Raw genomic sequence first — 20,968 nt, forward strand, 5'->3', positions numbered from 1 at the left:
AAGCTTGTGATAACTTGTACTGTACAGAAAATGAACAAGTCAGGCATGACTTTCCCTCCTTTATTTCAACTAGACGGCACCACTGCTATCACATCTATTTCTAAAGTTGAACTCTTCACCCACACCTTTGCTAAAAACTCTACCTTGGACGATTCTGGACTTGTTCCTCGCTCTCCTCCACCCTCTGACTACTTCATTCTACCTGTTAAAATTCTTCACAATGATGTTTTCCATGCCCTCACTGGCCTAAACCCTGGGAAGGCTTATGGACCTGATGAGGTCCCTCCTATTGTTCTCCAAAACTGTGCCTCTGTGCACAGTTTCACCTTGCCTAGTCAAACTCTTTTAGCTCTGTCTGTCAACATCTACTTTTCCTTCTTGTTGGAAGTTCGCCTATATTCAGCCTGTTCTTAAAAAGGGTGACTGTTCTAATCCCTCAAACTACCGTCCTATTGCTTTAATTTCCTGCCTATCTAAGATTTTTTAATCTATCCTCAACAGGAAGATTCTTAAACATCTATCACTTCACAACCTTCTATCTGATCACCAGTATGGGTTCCGTCAAAGCCACTCTACTGGTGATCTTTTAGCTTTCCTTACTCAGTGGTGGTCATCCTCTTCTAGAGATTTTGGTAAAACTTTTGCTGTTGCCTTGGAGATATCAAAAGCTTTTGACAGAGTCTGGCACAAACCCTTGATTTCCAAACTACTGTCCTACAGCTTCTATCCTTCTCTCTGCAACTTAATATCAATAAATTCAAAGTACTTAGTGTAGGTAGAGGAAAGCCACACTGTAGGTACACATTAAACAACCAAACTCTGGTAGATACAGTGTACGAGAAAGATTTAGGAGTTATAGTTAGCTCTGAACTCCATCTAGGAAAACAATGCATAGAAACCAGAAACAGGGCAAATAGGGTACTAGGATTCATTTTTAGGAGTGTTAAAAGTAGAAGGCCAGAAGTAATATTAAAGTTATACTTGGCGCTGGTCAGACCTCATCTAGACTACGCTATGCAGTTCTGATCCCCACATTACAGGAAAGATATAGGTCTATTAGAATCAGTGCAGAGGAGAATGACTAAAAGAATACAGGGGATGAGGAGTATTCCTTACTAGGCGAAATTGAAGTTGTTAAATTTGCATTCTTTAAAGAGATGTAGGGTAAGAGGGGACCTGATAGAAGTCTTTAAGTGGTATAAGAGTTATAACAAGGGGGATGTAAGCAAAATTCTTTAGATCAGCAACAAGGGGAGAACAAGAAATAACAGGTTCAAGCTTGAAAAATTTAGGTTTAGGAAGGAGATAGGAAAAAATTGGTTCTCAAATAGAGTGATAGATGAGTGGAATGTACTCAGTAATCATATTGTTAGTGCTAGGACATCAGAGAGCTTTAAGACAGGATTAGACAGGTATATGGATGGGGATAATAGATGGAAATAGGTAGGTATATTTCATACAGGCATTGCCATGTGTAAGCCTGGTCGCTTCTTGCAACTTCCCTTATTTCTTATGTTCTTATGTTCTCTGTAACTTCATCATCACCTGGTATTGTTCAGTGCCTTGAAAATTGAATTCCTCCATCTATGAACTCGACACAACCTTCCAGACAACTATCCCCTCTTCTTCAGTGACACTCAACAGTCCCCCTCTTCTACACTGAACATCCTCGGTCTGTCCTTTACTTATAATCTGAACTGGAAACTTCACATCTCATCTCTAGCTAAAACAGCTTGAATGAAGTTAGGCGTTCTGAGACGTCTCTGCCAGTTTTTCTTACCCCCTCCAGCTGCTAATTGTACAAGGGCCTTATCCGTCCATGTATGGAGTATGCTTCAAATGTCTGGGGGGGTTCCACTCATACCGCTCTTCTAGACAGGATGGAATCAAAAACCTTTCTTCTCATCAACTTCTCTCCTCTAACCGACTGTCTTTAGCCTTTCTCTCATCACCGCAATGTTGCATCTCTAGCTGTCTTCCACCGCTATTTTCATACTAACTGCTCCTCTGATCTTTGTAACTGCATGCCGCCCCTCCTCCCATGGCCTCACTGCACAAGACTTTCTTCTTTCTCACACCCCTATTCTGTTCACTTCTCTAATGCAAGAGTTAACCAGTATTCTCAATCATTCATCCCTTTCTCTGGTAAACTCTGGAACACCCTGCCTACTTCTGTATTTCCACCTTCCTATGACTTGAATTTCTTCAAGAGGAAGGTTTCAAGACACTTATCCTTCAAATTTTTACTACTGCTTTTGGACCCTTTTCTGGGACTGGGATCTGTTTTTTTTTTTTTTTTTTCCTTGGGCAGTGTCCCTCCTACATTAGAAAAAAAAACAATATGATATAGAACTAAATTATAATATATATATATATATATATATATATATATATATATATATATATATATATATATATATATATATATATATATATATATATATATATATATATATATATATATATATATTATATATATATATATATATATATAACCCACTTAGGCTTTTTTTTATGCCAACCCTGAGTCAGGATGATCACCATGACCAGAATTATTTTTAGTTGGTGTTGACTGTTGTGTCACTACACTTATTGAACACCATTTGCTCCTATCGAAGAAAACTTAATATAAGATCATCGATTATGAACTGATGCAAAGAGTTTTGTTTTCTAACTTCTAACTTTCTAACTTCTAGAATTGTTCAAATTTTCTAAAGTTACAAAATTTACAAAGGCCTGTAAGATTTTCAACTTTTTTGGGGGGATATTTAAAAATTCTAACATAGATACGTTGAAATGTAATGTATTGACAATTTTTTTCAAGTCACATAAATTTTTTTCAAGTCACATATTTTAAGAATTTCAACATACGTTAAAGTGAAATATACCAGTCATTTGGTTACTTTATGCAACAAACAATTGTAATAAAAAAAAATCAAACTGGCATTATCCAACTAGGTTGACTTTAGAAAACAGATTGAGAAGAATTTATGAGTAAATGCCTTTGGTTGATTGACAGTCATTGACCTCTCATTAATTACAGAGAAGGGAATGATTCTTTTTTTATTTTACTGATCATGGGTGAGTGATAATAGAAAAGTTTGGCTTAATATAAATGTATTCATGTGTTTTCTCGTTGCCATGATAAGTTAATTTGTTAATTGCTTCAGTCTCTCTCTCTCTCTCTCTCTCTCTCTCTCTCTCTCTCTCTCTCTCTCTCTCTCTCTCTCTCTCTCTCTCTCTCTCTCTCTCTCTCTCTCTCTCTCTCTCTCTCTCTCTCTCTCTCTCAAAATTCCATCATATTCATCACTTTATTGCTGCTCCCTCCATCTTACTCAGAGGGCGCAGGGTGAGGTGGCGAGCAGGGCGCCAGAGAGCAAAGAAAGATATGAAGACAGGAAATTAGGTTTGGAAAAGACAGTGGTGGGTCGGCGAGCGGCGGGTTATGCGGCGATGTGAAGGGAAGAGCCGTGTGTGGAAGGCGTCAGTGAGGAGGCTACTTGGCCGCTCGTAATTTAAGTCTGAGCTGTGAGAAGCAGTGAATTGAGAAATAGGAGCAGTGTAAGGAGGAGTGAATGAATAATTCAAGATGCACAGTAAGGAAAGGGGAAGAATATGTAGGGCTAGAAGGGGAAGAAGGAAGAGGCTTAGATTAAAGAGTAAAGATGAGGCATCTTCTTTTCATTATTTATGGATTATCGCTGTTATGGCGAGTAAAAAGAAAATATATAGGAAATAACTTATTGGTGATCAGTAACATTAGTAACACGTTTACTTAAATTAAACCACCACATGCTTCTTTCTTTTATATTAGCATCTATTGAGGGTGGTTAGGAGCAATCACACTTTCAGGCTGGGAGGCGAGGAGCCAGCATTTTTGCCTAACTTATAGCCCCTCTTTGTTGTAAGGTGCCTGGAGACGCAAATTGCGTAAACGTACCTTTTTCTTAAACGCTTATAAAATGTACATTGTAAAAAATAATCTATAAATTTTACAGAAAATTCACTGGCAACCAGGCTGCCGAACTTTTTCTCTAAAATTTACAGTTATCTGTAAACAAGAATTTCCATATAAATAACAGATTTTCTGTAAATTTTATATGTTTCTATATTTTTTTCCTTGTACATTATCACAGGATTTTTTTGTATACCATTTACAGAAATTACTCATCAAAAAAGGGGGAAAATGTATTTCTCAATTTTAGTCTATCTTACTGGAACAGTACTGGCAAACAGTATTTGTAGTTTACATGAACTTGTGAACAACTTAGCAGTATCAAATTCTTAAGAAATTTCTAATTAATATCCATAATGTATCAAATTCTTAAGAAATTTCTAGTTAATATCCATATTGTGTACACTTGATGATAGCAGTACAGCACATAGATCCTTCATTATATCAAACTAATCTGGAAAGTCTAGGTTGATAAAAAAAAAAAGATACATCTAATGACTCATTGGCATATGACCCTTTTTTTTGTATATGCCAAATTTTCCCTGTACATCAGAAAAAAAGTTTGTATACTTGTGTATGTGTACTACTGTATATGCAGTTAAGACAATACAGTACATACATATCAAATTATGACTTTAGATACAAATGGTAGACATTGCAATGCTGCTGCTCTCACTACACATTACTGTTTACAGTTGCCAGCTGATCACACGCCTGAATGCCTGCTGGCCAACTGAACCATGCACCACATATAAATAAAGTGTATTCAGTATACACTGAGCAACAGTTCAAAAGGTCGACTGACTGGCAGCCAGGCAGGAGTATATTGTTTCCTCCAGATGGTCAGCATGTAAACAAAAGGCACACTGAGAGCAGTGGGCAAGTGGTATACATAAACTTTTTATGACAAACTGAAAAGTTCGCTGTATGCAGAAAAGAGCAGATATCAGAAGAAACCAATGTTTGAAAGAGCAAATTTGAGGTTATATCCTGAATCAACAGCAATGTTTTAATTACAGCAGTAAAATGCTGTAAACTTTCCAATATCCATCCTAGTTATTATCCAAAGGCCCATCCGGAGACTGCAACATCTGGATAGGGATGTAAATGACTGTAAAACATCCGGATAATGACTTACTGTCTGAATAGTGACCCTTACCCTCCAGATAGCAACTCTTACTGTCACGATAGCCAATCAGACACTTGTTGAATAATGACGAGTCTGGATACCGACAGTCTGGATATTGGAGCGATGGAAATGCGACTATTCAGTACTCATGACATTTTTTACATTTAATAACAATTTAAGTAAATAAATACTAAAATCATAATTGACTCAGTAGAACACATATTTACTAGGGCACTTCGAGGACTTTTTTTTATGAATATTAAATATTCTTTTCTATATGAACAGATCTTGAGTATATCACATATCTACCTGATTATGTACAAAAATATTTAATTACGTCGGTGGGAAATCACTTCACCTGAACCAAAGTCTATGAAAATAAGTTAACTGCTTCCAGTATCTGAAACATTCTTGGGAAAATAAGCAAGGTATTATTTAAACTGTATGTGTTTATGAGAGAAACACAGAAGGAATGCAAGGACTGATATGTGTAAGGAATCTGACAACCAAGCTGAAAAAAAAAAAAAATAATAATAATAATAAAAAAAAAGAAAAAAAAACATCCTTTTAGTTAAAGCACAGCATCAGTAATAATAAACATGGGAACTTGAATCCTGTCCTACTGCCCATGGAAAAATTATAAAGGTGAGACAATTCATAGGAGAAAGATTTTATTTAACACAATGTATCCAACAACACGGGTTAAGGCATGGACAACCTACAATTTTCCTCATATTCTCACGTAAAAGATGAACTAGATAAGAGGCTTCAAAATCAAAATGAGGTAAAAGGAGAAATTACCTGAGCACATTTTTAAAACTAAACATACATTAGACAAACTTGCAAAAAATATTTCCACAAAACTACACTATACAATTTAATCAATTACTTGACACTTCATCAAAGAGCATTCCTAAAAAAAAATAAATAAATAAATAAAAATAACAGTGAATCTAAGCATTTCACTACATCACCAAGCATGGAGAGAACTTTACATAATCATCATCATTACACTTCATTAAAAGAGAATTTAAGAAAAAAAAAAATCATAATGAACCTAGGCATTTAACTATACATCAACCAGCATGGAGAGAACTTTACATCATCAGCATCATCATCACCATTATAATCATTACATAGACAAATAAAAAAAAGCATTCCAGAAAAAATTTGAACCTAGGTATTTAATTTACATCACCAATCATGGAGAAAACTTGCATTATCATCATCACCACCACCATTATAATCATCATTATACTTGCATGGAGAAAACTTGACATCATCATCATCATCACCTTTATAATCATTACACCATTATTAAGAGCATTCCAGAAAAAAAAAAAAAAAAAAAAAAAAAAAAAAAAAAAATATATATATATATATATATATATATATATATATATATATATATATATATATATATATATATATATATATATATATATATATATATATATATATATATATATATAATGAACCTAGGCATTTAAGTACATCACCTTTACAGCATCACCATTATAATTGTCATTGACACATCATTAAAAAAAGAGCATTATTTAAGTACATCACCAAGACTGGAAGAGAAGTTTTATCCACTTGTGTATCACAATTCTAGTTTCCTCCCCTCTAGTGGCTGACAGCATCTGCAATAGTTAAGATAATGAAAACATGATACAAAAGTTTCATTGTTGTCTTCAGTCTTGAATGCACAATACAAGTACTTCATATAAACAGTAGGTATATACTACATGGCAAATTGTTTAGTTCTACTGAAGTCAATGGTAAGAAATAAATTAAATAAATGATGGCCCACTAAGTTTCCAAATAGGGATGACCAGCCCTTTTTTTCCAGGCACAAGCACATTAAAGCAATCTAACCGTCATAACACACTCATAGCATCTCTAATAAAATTAGTAATCAAACAAATTAATTATTTGTGAGGTAAAATGAAATGGTAAATAAGACACTGTAATACATGTGACTTCCTGGATGGAAGCTTATTTTTCACTTAACAAAAACCCAATATAAGTGTTCCAAGATTTCTTAAAAGAAAATAATAATGATTAATCTCCATAATGATAAAGCAATGTTTTCATAAGTAATAAACATTACCTGGTGGGATTTAGCTCCTCCAGTCTACATCAGCAATACCATTAATCAGGGAAAGGACCTTCGGATGGACTTCAGAGTGCCTTTTGCAATGTTTTTTTTTACTTCTATCTTGCTCCCCCATTTGGGATTGATACCAGCAAAACATCTGTAGTGATGGAAGGTAATGTACTATGGAGGTACATTGGAGGTGTTCTGGACAGATTTATCCATATATATATATATATATATATATATATATATATATATATATATATATATATATATATATATATATATATATATATATATATATATATATATATATATATATATATATATATATGAATTACCTTTGAATGAACTTGAGTGTTGATGCAGAATCAATGGGGTACCTTATATTAAAGTTGTAATAGGAGGCCAACAGCATAGCTAGGCCAGTGGTAAATGTGGCAATATGCTCAGTGACAACAACACCATCAATTGACAGCATATATCTTGTTGTAGTAAACCTTGATTCTCCTGAAAGTATTAAAAATAAATAAATAAATAAAAATAACATAGCCACCTGGTCAGGATTTCATGACTTGTCTCTAGCATCTTCACCCCTTTCTCACCAATCAATGCTTGTGGCAGAACTGCAGTAGATATTTTACCTCCTCTTCCTAAAGCTTTTTCCACAAAAGACCAGGTAATAATAATGGTAACATAATTTTTATGGACCACAAGATACTTCTCTCTCATAATTTTTATAACAAATACCCACACATCCCCTTCCTGTTTATTAAGCATAAAGAAACCAATTAATAACTTTATCAAAGGTAAAATGATAAGAAAATTACAATTATTTACACTGCTCCTGGTTGTAATATTACACCTCCTTTGGTTACATATGTATATAAATGATAAGCTAGTCCCTTCCAAGTCATAAATGTCATTTCTTGTTGTACTGGATACCTCCTAACTTGGTGACAAGTCATCACAGAGGTCTGAATTTGATGAGTAGACCATTTCAGATGGCAAGTCCTTAACTGTTTGATATGTGTGATGCCTACTTATGTGTGATTTAAATGTGGTTGTCTTTGAGAACATTTTGGAGCACTGATTAAAGGGGCACTGAATCCTGGTGCCATCATCAATGTGCTGTCTCAGATGCTTTAATAAATCCTTCATTTTTATCAAAAACTTGTTGGCACAAAAGAGTTTTACACTGTAATTTCAAATAGAGACTTAAGATCAACAATTTTTCATCACTTTTTGACCTACATTCTTGATGGTCTTGGTATATATGAGCCTTTAGCCCTGCATATGATGAAAATGTCCATTTGGAATCCCTTAATGGGCATTTGATAACTCTTCTGTATTGATTTAAATGCAACAGGCAATGATTTACACAATTTTTCACTGACCTTGATACATGATTACAGAGAGGACATGAAGACTCTGAATCCATGACACAAAAGTAATTACTAAAAAATCAGTAGTACTTAACTGTGCTTGCCCTTCAGGTATTCAGAGATTATTACAACACTTAAGAAACATACTTTTTTTCTAAAAGTGGTAGTGGACTCATGGAACAAACTCCACTACATTTTCACTCATTCATCAGTCTTCCACTCATCTGTGCCCACCAGCCAGATGTAACAGATTACCACTTAACCTAGGTAATCAACCTAACAAACTAATGAAACTAACCATCATAACCAAACCAAACCAAATTAGACTGACCTAACTAACCTAACCAAGCCAAACCAGCATAATTTAACATAGGTATATAATCAAACTAACAAAACTAAGACTGCAGGTGAGTTTAGTTAATTATTTAATTTACCAATGACTTCCTGCATAAACATAATTTATATTAGGTAGGTAAAAAAAATGTATACATCATGCACAAATAAATACACTTAATAATGACATGGCTTACAAGCTGAGATTAACCAACCATTGAATTGTCACTTACATGCGAGAGAGGAGACCAGGAATGTTGTTGGATGCAAGGCCTTTAGGCCTTAGGACCTTAGGAGGTAGGTAGGTAGAATACTGGCTAGCTGTGCCTTGGTGATGTTTTTGTTGAGGCTGTATAGTTCAGTCTTAACAACAGCGTCAACTTAGCCTCTAGTGTCCCAGAAGTGCAGTAAGCTGACAGTATCAAGCTTGATGAAAGTACAGGCCTGGGTCTCACTCAGTGCAGGATAAAAAAGGTGTAGCTACTGGTCTCGTACTGGCATTTGGCAGGCACCTCGTATTCATAAACAGAAAAATTGGTGGTTCAACAGTTGGAAATCTCGATGTGCATGTAACTACTCCTATGCTTTTATTATTCTTCTCATCATACTTCCTCAAAATTTCATACTACTAAATATTTCAACTGAGATAACAAAATATATTTCTTACCTTGCTTGTCTCCCCAGAGTAGAATATTCCATCTTCTGGTTACTGAAGTTACTAGGTCGAAGTAACCTTGCGTCACCGAAATATTATATAGAACGTTTGAGCTTTTCATTTCATTATGAATAATTTTCATCATCACCTTAAGTGAAAATATTTGTATACGATAAATGCACATCGACATACAAAGGCGCTACATGACAAGTTTTCAGTAACAGTGCCACGTGTCGCAATAAACAATGCACATGACAAATAATATAGAAAAAAAAAAACATTTAAAGTATGTTTTTAAGGCTATTGGTATAACAGCAATGAATAAGTATTACATTCCAAGTATTTAATGAAGAATAATATTGAAGACAACCGCTTAGCAACGAAGAAAAAATGCAACATTTACAGACACCCTGTTGCTTCGATTTACAGTGTTTATCTGTATTTAATTCTATCTCGATAAAATATTATTTATATAATATGGAGGCTTATGGTGTCTCGGCACACACTCAACATTGCCTGTTAAATGTTAACAAGGACTGAGCCAAGAAATTCAAGACATCACAACCAAATTGCATGTCACATACAACAGTCGGATTTGTAAACTTTGGTTACAGCTATTTCCTGTCAGTATTTATGGGAAAAATACTGTAAAAACAACAATTATTTTGTACAGTGTAGTAAGAAAGTTCCCTTAAAGACACCTAACGAGTAAGACTTTTGCACACACACACACACACACACACATACACACACACACACACACACACACACACACACACACACACACACTATGGCAGCAGCAGGAGCACAAGCAACAGCAGTCCGTACTTTGTTTCGTTATTGGTGAAGAAACACTATTTCTTCTCTTTGTTTTTAGGTTTTAACACGGTCCTCTGATTTTGTGTTTGTGTTGTCGGATGCAGCAGCGACGGGACGTTTTTCTTTCCTCGCAGCCAGATGATGTAGACTGGCTTTTTCCTGCTCCTCCTGACACACTCACAATTTACCGGTGAGTGACGGGGATGGAGCAGTTTTTGTAGTGCAGTGTACGTCCTTCCTTTTTTAGGTTTACATTTAAGTGAAGCCTGTCATGCTTGCCTATGTTATTCCATGTGCATGTAAGGTAAGGCTGCTTGACAAAGTGTCTGACTCACTGCAGACACTTGCTTTATGCTGTACTGTAATAAACAAGTAATTTCTCAATGTAAAGGAAACAGTGAGTCACAAAATTGCCTCTCAATATGATTTGGTAATGAAAAGTAGAATACATGTATGAAGTATGTATGTATGAATGTATGAAGTAAATAGATAATAAATAAGTGAATAAATAAATAAATAAATAAATGGATGAATTAATGCATACCCTAGAGAACATTTCATACCTACTGAGCTTACCATAGCAAATACACTGATATGCTACAAAAAATGCACACAAGTATATGAAGATGGAAAAAAAATGGGGGAAGTTTGTCTTGTTATGTTATTTCTTTGGTTACTGCTCTTCTGAATTTGCCATCAGCATGCGTCTCTCCTTCCCCACGCTGACGCTACGCAAGACTTTCACTTTTTATTAGGTTCCCTTTCAGTAGTCCAGGAGTCAAGCATTTTCTTCATTCTTTCATCCCCTTCATTAGTAAACTTTGGAATTCTCTGTCTATTTCTGTTTTTTTTTCCCCTTCCTGTGACTAGTTGTTTTAAGAGTATTGAGGCACTTCCAGAAACATATTTAGATTTTTTATTATTGACTTTCTTTTTATCTTTTCTCTTTTTTTGTCTGTGTGTATGGAAGTGACAACTGAAAAGATATTTTTTTGTTCGTCTGTTTGCCATTCGCCAAGAAGATATGAGAGTGTGAGTATAAGTAGTGGCTATATGCAAATGTTAGACTACCATTTTATACTGACTCTAAATTAAACATGCATTGCATTGTTTAATGCAGTGTTTCAAGTTGAGCCGTCCAATATCTTTTGCATCTAATTGATTTTTGTGTTCGGCTATTTGAATTTTTATTTCCAAATGCAGTTCCATGTTTTTAAGAAGCATAAAGGGTTGGAGAAAAATAAAAGCTTTCCTGAGATGTAATAGGTGTTAATGTTAATAACAGTAGTAGTAGTAGTAGTAGTAGTAGCAGTAGTAGTAGTAGTAGTAGTAGTAGTAGTAGTAGTAGTAGTAATAGTAGTAGTAGTAGTAGTAGTAGTAGTAGTAGTAGTAGTAGTAGTACTAGTAGTAGTAGTAGTAGTAGTAGTAGCAGTAGTAAAGAGCAGGATTATCAGCTGGAGTGACACCAATTCAGTTTTTCTATTAATTATGTTTTCTTACTATTATTCCGCACCTTGTCAATCCACGCAAGGAAAAAAAAAGAAAAGACAAAAAGAACACGTATTTTAAAAAAGTGAGAGGCAAGACCAGCAAGTGAAACACGCCCTGCCTTCTCCATAGACTTCACGTGTTTATTGCCCCGCTACAGTCTTACATCTTACTGATCTGATACAGTCTGATACATCTTACAGATGTAAGATACAGTCTTACGCTGGAGGCGCTTAATGTGGTGCATTTGTATGAAAGAATTTACTTTTTGCCATATGAATATCTCTCTCTCTCTCTCTCTCTCTCTCTCTCTCTCTCTCTCTCTCTCTCTCTCTCTCTCTCTCTCTCTCTCTCTCTCTCTCTCTCTCTCTCTCTCTCTCTCTCTCTCTCAGTGACGTGCAGCAGTGTGGGTGTCGAGAGGAGAGCAAACGGCCAAATGTACGGCGACGGGCTAGTGTTTGCATGCGCCGCGTGGGGCGTGCAGCTTGTATGTACTCGTAAAAGAGGTAGGCAAGTGGTCGGGCGGGGACAAGGAGGAGGAGGAGGAGGAGGAGGAGCAGGAGGAGAGGGAGGAGGAGGAGGAGGCGTAGCGTAGCGTGGTCTGGATGGCGTGCAGGATTATGTGACGCTCAGAGGCAGCTTCCCTACACTGTAAGCTTCTATTAGAGTGAGCCACGTGACGGGGTGCGCTCTCAGGATGATTGCTTGTATTCTATGTAGCCTGACGGGGCTGTGGCACTCCCTGCAGGTTATTGGCTCAGGAGGGTGAGGTAATGTCGGATGTTAGTGTGGTACTCTGCTGTGGTGATGAGTTGTGTTTGTAATGATACAGCGCCTAAAGTTTGTTAAAGTGATGCAGCTTGTAGAGCATAAATACAGTGACATCATCACCACTATAGTCTTTCCCTTTACGCTGTGACGGAATGATGTAGTTGTGGTGATGTAGTCTGGGATAATGATATACACTAGAAAAAATAAATAAAAATCCCAGTAATATCAACAGTTCCATTCTCGTGAAAGGTTCAGTGTTCCTCCATTATTTTGTTTATCTTCACCATTTCCACTTTATGTTCACTTAACTTGACAAGTGTATTCTACGTGTGCCCCTAGGCGAAAAAAAGCTTACCATTTTATATTCCTTTTTCATATCTTGATTTATACAAAATTATTTTATTCAACGATATCCTCTCTCTCTCTCTCTCTCTCTCTCTCTCTCTCTCTCTCTCTCTCTCTCTCTCTCTCTCTCTCTCTCTCTCTCTCTCTCTCTCTCTCTCTCTCTCTCTCTCTCTCTCTCTCTCTCTCTCTCTAGAGGAATACAAAGGAATGCAACGGAAGACCAAACCTTGAGGTATTGACGAGGCTGTTTGGATAATTATTGTACATTAACTATTTGTGGGAGATACAGGATAGTACAGAAGGTTCCTCCCCACCAATCCCTCCAGCAGAAGCTGACAAGATACAGGAATTGATACCACGTGGTATAGAAAAACCACATAGAACTTGAGAGAATAGTGAGGGAAAGAGTTGTGGTCTGTCTACTTTTGTTTGTGAGGGAGAGTGTAAATGCATGATAGTTGTGTGATGTGGTGTGTGCGTAGCGCAGGTGAAGGCACAGTTTGGTTGTTGAGGGGTGGTGCAGCATCCTTGCGTTGCGCTTTCCAGGGAGGCGGCAGTCAATCAAGCCACAGCTTCGGTCACTGGGTTTGTGTGCCTTCCCTTTAGAGGCTGCATACACAGGTTATCCCCAGCAACTTTGACCTCTAGTACTTAAAATCACAAAGTTGATCAATAACAGGAGAATGCGGACGAAGAAAATAAGGATTACATGTGATTACAATGGATAACCAAAACAGAAACACTCCCACAGGTCTTTACATAACGCTTTGGAATTAATTTAGATTAACTACCATTTAGTAAAGTAAGCTAAAGCAGTGTATGACTTCTGCCAAACTGACACGCCCTTGTGCTTGTGCTGGCGTGGGAAAACCATCGTGCAGTGTGGGGAAAACTGACTGCATTTTGATTGGAAAGAATGAAGTGAGATTTTATCATTATTCCTAAGAAAAAAAAAAAAAAAAAGGAGGATCAGGAGGAGGAGGATGTGGTGGTGGTGGTGGTGGTAGAGTTCGTAATTTCTCTGTTCCTCCTCCTTAGGGTGAATTGTAGATTTTTTCACTCTTCTCAAAATTGCACAAGTTTTCCTTTCTTATTGCACAAAATAAAATAAAAAAATCAATATTTCCGAAAAGACGGTATTCAAATTTAAGAGAAAGAAAGCTTTTTCACTTGTCTTATTCATTGTGACGTAACATTCTGAGGTAATTTGTGCGCCCACAGGCAGAGACAAAAGGGTGTTTGAAGTGGACGCTTTTGCTAATGCCGTTATTACTCTCTAGTGCAGTGGTTTTCATCACTTTTCAGGCCACGGGCCACTAACAAAAACAGAAAGAAAATTTGGACCCTTTCAATATTGTTTTAATACAACTAATCAACACTGCAGTTCGGTGGCCAGTGGCCACAGGCACGGTGGTCCACAGCACTTGACGACTCGTGTAGCCGCGCGGAAGCTGACAGAAATGAACAGGATGGCTCGTCACCTTGACGCGTATAGTACGAGTATGTTCTCAGGCCCTAGTCCCGGATGGCGGCGTGAATCTTGAACATTCGTTGTAGATTAAACTTAGAAGTGACTCGAAGTATTACCTAACAGCTACAACTTAGACTGTCAATGGTTCTCTTAAATAGAAATGTAATAATAGTAGTTATATATTTTGATCAAAATTGTTCATCCTGAATTTTCCATTTAATTTTTATCAGCAAATACAGTAGGCATCCTGTGGACCACCCTAAAGAGTCACTGTGGACCACCAGTTGAGAACCATTTCTCCAGTGTGATTGTTTCATGTGGAAGGGTCAAATAATTTAAAAGGACTCTTGAGAACTCTTCGGGACTGAATGTAATGCAGGTCTTGCGAGTGATGCTCGTCAGAGAGAAGCATGTGTTCTTTAAAATTTCAGTACTTTTTTTCTTTTTCTGTGCGTTGAGTTAGGTATTCATTTACTTTTATGATCAAGTGTCATCTGACTACCAATTAATGCTTCCTTGAACTGCCTTACTACGGTTCTTTTCATGGATAAAAATTCCAAATAACGTGTTACATTTCATTTGTGGCATGATTTCCCTTTAAAATGAATGCAAAGCAATCAATGTGGCACGTTCCATATCCATTATTGTGTCACTTTATTACGCATACAAACACTCCTATTAACGTATCACATCCCGCCCCTGGTGTGATTCCCCTCACCATGAATACAAAGCAATCCAAACGCTACAGTTCAGCCCTGCTCATGAAACACACGCTCTGATACAACTAGGCTTTTCACTTACTTTCAGCCCTTGTTTTCTCTTTAATAGTGCGAGAGTTGACTGGCCTCTTCACTCTTTGATCTCTTTCACAGTTAAACTCCGTAATTCTCCCTGATTTTTATCTAACTTCCCAAACTTGTTATGACTTGAACTGATCATATATGTTTACTCACCTCCGTATGACTTGAGTTGCTATAAGAGACGAGTATCAAGACACCTTCCTAACTAAATGAACCAACCTGATTTAACTCTCTTTTCCATCCACTCTTTACCATGCGGAAATTAAGTGGTATTGTAAACTGTAACCAAATTGTTACCCTTATGATCTATTCTAGACTCTAATAAGTGATCTGGAGACTATGATAATAACACGCTCCCTCCACTGCACACCAGCTGTCCGTAATGTATCATGTCCAGTGGCTGTTAATATAAACTGACGCTCTATTAACCTGTCATCACTAATCAGTAATCATTCACGCACAAGCTCATCCTCGTCACCACAACATCACCATCACCGTCACCATCACCACAGCTTACACAACACTCCACCATGATTCTGTCCCATACCTCACCCCCGCCACAAATAATCATTTCTAATTAATCTCCTGTCCCTCACCACCACCACCACCACCACCAACAACAACAACAACAACAACAACAACAACATCACACCTCACTCTCAACTTCTCCCATTTTCAGGGATTCCTTTCTTCTCTTCCCTCGCTCCACCATCCTTCATCCTCTCTGACTTACTTTCCATCCTTCCTTTTGCCGACATAATGCTTGCAACAGACGCCCCTCCTCTTCCTCCCCCTCCTCCTCCCGTCCCGTAGTATTAGCAGGGGCCTTGTCTCCCCTTATAAGCAGGGAGCTGTGGGAGGAACTGGAGGGATGCTTAGTGGAACATGTCGAAATAGCGTTGCCTAGCCGCCGCCGAGTATAGGAGTGTATTGAGGGTGCATTATCTCGGTACAGTGGCGGTGAACGGGGAGATGGATCGGTGAGTATGTTCAGGCGCAGATAGAGAAATGTGTTGTTGGTCTGACGAATTGATTAATGAATAGGTATCTGGTTGAACAGGTAGAGTTATAGATAGATGGCTGGATGGGTAAATGGTTAAATAGATCGACTGGCTGATAAATAGATATATAGATAGACAGATGGATGGATAGATAGATTGATAGATAAATGAATAAATGAAATAATGAAATAAAATGAATATTTGAAATAATGAATATTCACTGATCAACGCAATCATCGTGCAAAACACAGACAATATCACATGCATAAACACAACAAATATTCAGTCGGCGCCATTAATGTTCAGTGAGAAAAACACACATGATATCAGCAACACATCAATCACTATAAACATTCCATTTCTTCTTTCTTCTGACTTATTTTATCTTCACTTCTCTCTTTTTCCTTATTTTGTTTTCTTTCGTCTTTTCTTCGTTTTTTTTTGACAGTGCAATATATATTGTGGTATGGGGGTCACCACAAACGATAATTCTTCAAATTAGATTGATGTAAGTAGTGGCGTTCCTCAGTGTTCAATCTTAGGACCGATCCTCTTCATAATATATATCGATGACATAGACGAAGGAATCAGAAGTAAACTGTCAAAATTGACAGATACTAAAATTGCTAACAAGACTGACACCAAACCAACGTCAAATTTTGCAAAATGATGTATACACTCTCATTGAATGGTGTGAAACGTGGCTTATAACTTTGATTTTGATAAATGCCACGTATTAAATATAGGAAATAGCAATCTGCTGGAAAATTATAAAAAGTAATCCCCCCATCAATAGTTTGGATCCTGAGAAAGATCTGGGAGTTTTAGTGACAGCAGATCTTGAACCAAGCAAACACTGTACCGAAGTCATTGAAATTGCTAATAAATTAATAGTTTTCATTAAGAAGATCTTTCACCCTCAAATCTGAAAAAAAAAAAAAAATTGGCCTTGTACAACTCACTTGTACCTCCTCATCTTGAATATAATGTACAGTTTTTGTCATCCTACTACAGAAGGAATATTGAGAAATTAGAAAAAAAGACAATACGAAGTAGAGTAACGAAAATTACTTGAAAGCTTCGCAATTAACCCTACAAGGAACGTCTTAAAGAACGAGATCTATTCTCCCTATCCAAACGCAGGCTAAGAGGGGATCTGATATTGCTTTACTAAACTTTTAAGGGTTTCACAAATATGAGACCCGAATTCTTCCTAAGACTCAACATGTCTAATGTTACAAGAAACAATAGCAAATAATAGGTAAGCGATTTCAAACAAATGAAGCCAAACATTTTACTTCAATCGTGTCATAAATATGTGGAATTGTGTTCCATCAAGCGTCGTTAACTCAGGTACTGTACACTCATTGAAAACCTGTCTTGACAAGTATGTAGACAGTAATTCCCGGTTGTCATTGTTCATGTCTGAATAACGAACACGTTCACTTCGTACTGTCCGTGCTGGCATGTAGATTGTATGTGGTAGAAGTAGTCCTCCTCTCTTTCTTAGTTTCCTCTCACATTCCATGTTGTTTTTTATTTCTATACAACATGGTACCATTTCCTTTCTCAGGTGAGCCTTGCCTGGAGGGATAGGGGGTGGGGGATGGAAGGACCCTTCTTCTGTGCTATCCTTTGCCTACCACTAATAGAGTAGAATACCCAAACACCACCTAAACAGTCACCCAAACAGACTTGTAAGAACCTCTTGGTCTGTTGCTGTTTGGACTTTTTTTTTCTGCAAAACAAATAGATTCTGTACATAAGTAAGAGAGAAAAAAAAAACAGTAGAAAATATAGATGTAAATGCCAATGACACCGTGCATTGCTTAAAAAAATAAAGAAAAAAACAAGGTCTCCATCGTTACAAATACTGAACTATCAAAACTTACAACTTACAAGATACGACACGGAAATAAAAGGACACAAACCCGCTACACTACAATGATGGTGCTGGTGACGGTGATGACGGTAATAATAATAATTATAATGGTAATAATAATAGTAATAATGATTATAATATATAATAATATATAATAATAATAATAATAATAATAATAATAATAATAATAACAACAACAACAACAACAACAGTACCACTTCACTACGTATCGCCTCACGCGGGGAGCAGGGGTGGGAGGGGCACAGGTCTTTCTTCTTTTTCATGCAGTATTCTTTTTTTTATACCTATGAAGCATAAACACACTTGCAGCCTCCGCTGATCCCCCTACCCTCTCTCCCTTAATCCCTCCCGACGCCGCCCTTCCTCCCAGTCGGAAGCTTTCATCCTGCTGATAGGTAGTAAAGCCTGTGTGAAGAAGTGAGTGCTTCACCAGCTTTTTCAATGACATAATTTGATTGATGTCTATGTTGAGAGTGGACGTGAATTACGAATAAAGCAATCCGTGGTTCTCTGCGCTGAGTCATTCTCGTGCTGCAGGATGGACAGGTGTAATGTTGTGTTGTTGTTATTGTTGTTGGTGATGGTGGTGCTGGTGCAGCACAGGGGAGGGTTCCAGGAGGCTACTCCAGACACAAGGAATGCCCGCCTCTGTAAAGTTCTCTGATCTCACCTACTGCTATTTGCACTCCACGACATGCTCCCACAAGTCAACAATTATCTAATTATCACTGTGGGCATGAACGCTCACTTTAGAATCAGCAGCAGTTTTTCTTATTGAACTTTTGGTGCTGCATTAACACTGGAAGGGAAATCATGTGTTCAAATATATCTTGTTTACCGTTGGGGTTTCATGGCGTAGTGACAGTTTTGGGAACCCAGTGTGTGTGGGATGCCAGCGGTCATATCCCATAGAAAACACAATAAATAAATAACGTAATGAAATTAATTCACATCATAATTCTTTAATACATACTGGCGTGAACATTAGATGGGGAAATAGACCAACTTTACAAAAAAGATTGGGAAGATGGGGAAATAGACCAACTTTAAAAAAAAGAAAAAGGGCCCTCGTGGCCCAGTGGGTAGAGTGATGCACTTGGAGATTGGCGTGAGGGAAGTGAGGGGCGCGTAGGTTCGAACCCCCCTCTCGGAACTCACAAAAACCTTCAAAGAGCATCCCTCCATCACCATGTGTGCCTCAAACACACAGGTACGGTGATGGAGCTGCCCACGGGGAGGAGGGGAGGTGAGTGCGCAGCACCTCCCTACCCCTCCCCAGGGGAGGAAGGCACCGCCTTACCGCCCCCGGGAGAGCAAGGGAGGTGAGTGCACAGCGCTTCCCTTCTCTCCCCTACCTAACCCTGGCAAGTCTACGGACTACCAGGCAAAAAAATAATAAAAAAAAAAAAAAAAAAAAAAAAAAAAAAAAGAAAAATAAATAAATAAATAAAAATAAAGGTAAGTGCATAGCAGTTCCCTTCTCTCCACCTAACAGGAAAAAATAAATAAAAAAAACATAAAGGTGAGTGCATAGCACTTCCCTTCTCTCCACCTAACAGGAAAAAATAAATAAAAAAAACATAAAGGTGAGTGCATAGCACTTCCCTTCTCTCCCAACCTACCAGGCAAAAGATAGAAAAAAAAAATAAATAAAAATTAAGGTGAGTGCATAGCAGTTCCCTTCTCTCCCAACCTTCCACGCAAGAAAAAAATTAGATAAATAAGTAAATAAATAAAATAAAATAAAATAAATAAATAAAGCAAATAAGTAGTCTACGGACTACCACACCAAAAAGAATAAAATATATATAGGTATAAAGAAAAAAAAACAATAAAATAAATAGAAAATAAAATTAAATAAATAAATTAAATTAAATTAACAAAAAATAAATAAAGTAAAAACCAAAAAAATCCTACTCCCTCCGGCAATCAACAATAAATAATAAAAATAAATCAATACCAACCTGACTGATCCTGACAACTCCAAAGACCACCACCCTACCTGTGAAGCACGGGAGGTGAGTGTGCAGCACCTCCCTACCCTTCCCAGTCTCCCAGTTTGACTTTGACCAACAATCTGACTCATTCTGGCAACTCCAACTGTACAGACCACCACCAGTACTCCAGTACTCCCCACCCTGGCAACTGATCCTGGCAAGGTGAGTGCGTAGCACTTCCCGTGACTCATCCTGGCAACTCTAAAGACCCACCATACTGACTGACCCTGGGAAGCACGGGAGGTGAGTGTGCAGCACCTCCCTACCCTTCCCAGTCTCCCATCAATCTGACTCATCCTACCAACTCCAAAGAGCAACTCCAACTGTACAGACCACCACCACCACCACCCCTCTGATCTTGGCAAGGTGAGTGCGTAGCACTTCCCTTGTCTGACCCTGACTGACGGACCCTGGCAGCTCAAAAAAACAAACAACCTGCCTGATTTACAGATGTAATCACCAAACTGACTGGCCCTGGGGAGCATGTGAGGTGAGTGTGCAGCACCTCCCTACACTTCCCAGTCTCCCAGTTTGACCTTACTCATCCTGGCAACTTCTAAGAGCAACTCTCTGACACTGTGACTCTGATCCCTACATCCCTACATCTTACCCTGTCCAGGGTAGGTGAGTGCGTAGCACTTCCCTACCACCAGCCTGACTGACCCTGGCAACTCTAAAAACAACCATCCTGACTGACTTACAAATCTTACTCTAATCTGGCAACAGACCACCAAATTGACTGACCGTGGGGAGCATGGGAGGTGAGTGTGCAGCACCTCCCTACCCTTCCCAGTCTCCCAGTTTGACTTCCACCA

The 20,968-nt window shown here is 37.7% G+C and overlaps 1 protein-coding gene and 1 long non-coding RNA gene across 14 annotated transcripts in view; one reads left to right on the forward strand and one right to left on the reverse strand.

Annotated features, from left to right (window-relative positions):
• Positions 1-20,968, forward strand: part of LOC135101293 (circumsporozoite protein-like) — a 277,378-nt gene that overhangs the window by 156,961 nt on the left and 99,449 nt on the right. The gene's annotated exons all lie outside the window — the stretch shown is intronic.
• On the reverse strand, positions 19,219-20,169 carry LOC135101294 (uncharacterized). The gene is made up of 2 exons (XR_010269186.1): positions 19,709-20,169; positions 19,219-19,644 (listed from the first exon to the last, which is right to left on the reverse strand). It is a non-coding gene; the product is annotated as an uncharacterized LOC135101294 (long non-coding RNA).

The sequence above is a fragment of the Scylla paramamosain genome, chromosome 6 (genome assembly GCF_035594125.1).
Source record: "Scylla paramamosain isolate STU-SP2022 chromosome 6, ASM3559412v1, whole genome shotgun sequence".
NCBI classification, from domain to species: Eukaryota; Metazoa; Arthropoda; class Malacostraca; order Decapoda; family Portunidae; genus Scylla; species Scylla paramamosain.